Below are 3540 nucleotides of genomic sequence, written 5' to 3'. Positions count from 1 at the left end.
AAAATTCTGATATGCAGTCTCCCAAGATGGCCACCAGAGACAAAAGAGCCCAAATGTAGCCCAAATATCAGCCAGATGTAGCCCAACTATAGCCCAATGCCAGAATGTCCCAGAGTGTTCTAAAGAACAACTAGAACGCTAACAGTCTTACTTATGACAAAAGTATGGCACACCTGAAGTCATCTTGATTGGAATAAAGTGGTAACACTTAATACATTTAATTTGAAAAGGAACAAAATAAGGGGTTTCATTTTGCCATAGAAATGTTTTATATATATATATATATATATATATATATATATATATATATATATATAACCTACTGGCGGTCGCCAGTAGGTATATATAGTTAGGATTTTTTTGAATAGGGATTTCTGAAAATTCTATGTTGAATAACTTTGGCGTTGATGGACGGAATTGTCTGAAATTTTCAGGAAAATGGCACATTTTGTTTCTTAGCGTCCCTTGAAAGTTTGGGGGGGTTTCGTCAAGCGGGGGCCGAGAAAAAAGGGGGGTCCCAAAACGTGTTTTTAACATTGAGTTTTCCATAGGGCGGTTGGACTCACTTTTAGCTCGAACGGCTGAATGGATTTCTATGAAACTTGGCAAAATTGTAGAGACTGTTTGCCCGATGTGCCTTTGCTAGGTCTCAAGATATGTGCTCCAGTGGATTTTGAGAAATTAACGTTAAAAAAATATATATATCTGTGACAGCGTCCCGGTTAGCGCCCCGGTTCGCGTACCAGACGCGTAACGGAACTTCGCGAGGAGAAGCGGATTGGCTCTCCGGTGACTGTCAACATTCTAAACAGTCCGGAGCGGCCGCCATCTTGTCTCTCGGTAGGATCGAGAGACAAGAGGGGGAAATAAACGAAGGGGGAAAAGAATGAAAGGGGGCAAGGTAGACCCCTCCTGACCCCCTAGGATTGATGTGGGGGCTATTAAAGGGCCCGGCGGGGCAAAAAAGTAAAAGAATTTTTTTTTCGATTTTTCGTGGTGGAAGCGCTACCCGGTACACGAACCGGGTAGCTCACCGGTAGCGTAACGGGAGTCCGCCATCTTGTGTTTCGGACGAATTTAGTCACAAGATGGAGGATAAACCATGTTGGGAATGGGTATAAGGGGGCACGGGAGACATATCCTGACCCCCTAGGTTTTCTGAGGGTGGCTGAGGAGGCCCATATATGTAAAAAAAAAAAATTTTTAAAAATTCATATTTTCGCACGGTTAGCGCCCGGTCCGCGCACTGGGTAGCGTTCCGGAAAGCGTAACAAGGGGAAAACCAAGGGAAATATTAAAACAATATTTTAGAGTGCTTTGAGGTAGGGTAGCTCTGAATAGAGCTGTTGTGTTGTGTGGGTGATGTAAGTACCAACATGTAGGTACCAATGAAGAGTCTAAAATTCAATGTACACCGTCTCCTCTGTAGATATTTTGTATGTTCTAATACGGGTTATTTAAATGTACAGGTGTGGAAAAGCACTTCATGCTTTAAAGCAATTGTATTTTTGAACTGATTGTTCTTTCCTCTTAGTCCTCCTCTTTGGTTTTTTTCCCCCACACTCTTCTTCAGCATGATAGTTGATAAATTCGTTCCCTCAAAAAATTTATATACATAAAAAATTATATTAAATACATATAAAATATATTTTTCCTTTAATAGAAGAATACATTTTACAGCTTTTGATATTTGCTATTAAAAAACCATTGAAATTCACTGAAAAAACCATAGGTTATAGACCATATATAGTTAGGAATTAGCATTTACAAAACCTTGAAAATTCACTGAAAAAACCATAGGTTATAGACCATATATAGTTAGGAATAAGCATTTACAAAACCTTATTTTACTCACACAAAACCATTGAAATTCGCATATATAGTTAGTTGCACTAACTATATATCGTGCACCCGCAATCCACTGCTGATCATGTCACATATTACATCATTCATGACATGGTCAGTGACATCACTGATGACATCACTGATGACATCTCAAATGACATCACTGATGACATCACTGATGAAAACATCCAGTGACTGTATGTTTCTATAAAGTTAAAATATGTCTTACATATTGAAGAATGAGTGGATGTATAAGTGTCTGGATGAAGGATTTAGTAGGTGCATGACTGACTGTATGAGTGAGTGATTAAATGTGTCTCACTGAGTGCATGGTTTAGTGACTAAACTGTCTTAATTTGTGCATCATTATGTCTGTTGTTCTGTAAACTGCTGCATGTGTTGATCAGTAGCTATATGAGTAAGTATATGGGTTATTGATTGGTTGCCCAAGTATTTGTATGGGAGACTGAGTGTGTGTGTGGGTGGCTGGGAGGTGTATGACTCTGTGCATAGATGTGTGAGCAGTTGATTCACTAGATGTATGGGTTCAAAAGTGCATGTGGAAACAGCTGTATGGGCGGTTGACTGTGTGCATGAGTGTATTGGTGAGTGAATGGATATCTCAGTGCTACATGTCAAAGTAAGTACATATGTAAAACACAGTCCATCTGAGAGTTGACATATATAAATAACTGTGCATAAGAGCCAGTGAATGTGTGAGTGGCTGTATGGATCATTGTGAACTTGTATCAGGGATTGTATAAGAGAGTAAATATGTGTTAGTATATGTTTGAATAAGTAAGGTGTGTATAACTGTATAGTTGAGGAAATGGAGGTGTGATTGATTCTTTGCATGACTGACTAGGTGTGTGAGTAACTCCATGGATGAGTGACAGTCTGTGAGTGTCTGTTTACACTGAGTGTATCTAAGGTTATATTAGAGTCTGAAGAGGTTCATCGTATTATCACATGAATGATGTCATCAGTGATGTGATCAGTAATGTCAAATGAGATGTCATCAGTGATGTCATCAGTGATGTCATCAGTGATGTCATCAGTGATGTCATCAGTGATGTCATCAGTGATGTAATTTGAGATGTCATCAGTGATGTCATCAGTGATGTCATTTGAGATGTCATCAGTGATGTCATCAGTGATGTCATCAGTGATGTCATCAGTGATGTCACTGACCATGTCATGAATGATGTAATATGTGACATGATCAGCAGTGGATTGCGGGTGCACGATATATAGTTAGTGCAACTAACTATATATGCGAATTTCAATGGTTTTGTGTGAGTAAAATAAGGTTTTGTAAATGCTTATTCCTAACTATATATGGTCTATAACCTATGGTTTTTTCAGTGAATTTTCAAGGTTTTGTAAATGCTAATTCCTAACTATATATGGTCTATAACCTATGGTTTTTTCAGTGAATATATATATAATATATATATTCCCCGGTTTCTTTTCCTCAAAGAATGCACACTCAGAGGTTAGGTAAAGTTTGCCAAAACTTTAATACCGCAACACTGCTACGCGTTTCGACACCGTGGTGTCTTGATCACGCCATGTTCTGCAGTACAAACCACCGTGTATACATAAGATTGACACAATAATAAACATGGAAGAGGTGTTGTATTCCCCTTCACTGTTTAGCTGCCATTTTAGAGTGGTCAAATGTTCATATTGCCG

The sequence above is a fragment of the Lissotriton helveticus genome, chromosome 4_1 (assembly GCF_964261635.1).
Source record: "Lissotriton helveticus chromosome 4_1, aLisHel1.1, whole genome shotgun sequence".
In the NCBI taxonomy this organism is placed as follows: Eukaryota; Metazoa; Chordata; class Amphibia; order Caudata; family Salamandridae; genus Lissotriton; species Lissotriton helveticus.
The sequence above is the reverse complement of the archived record's forward strand: the minus strand, read 5'-3'. Positions refer to the sequence as shown.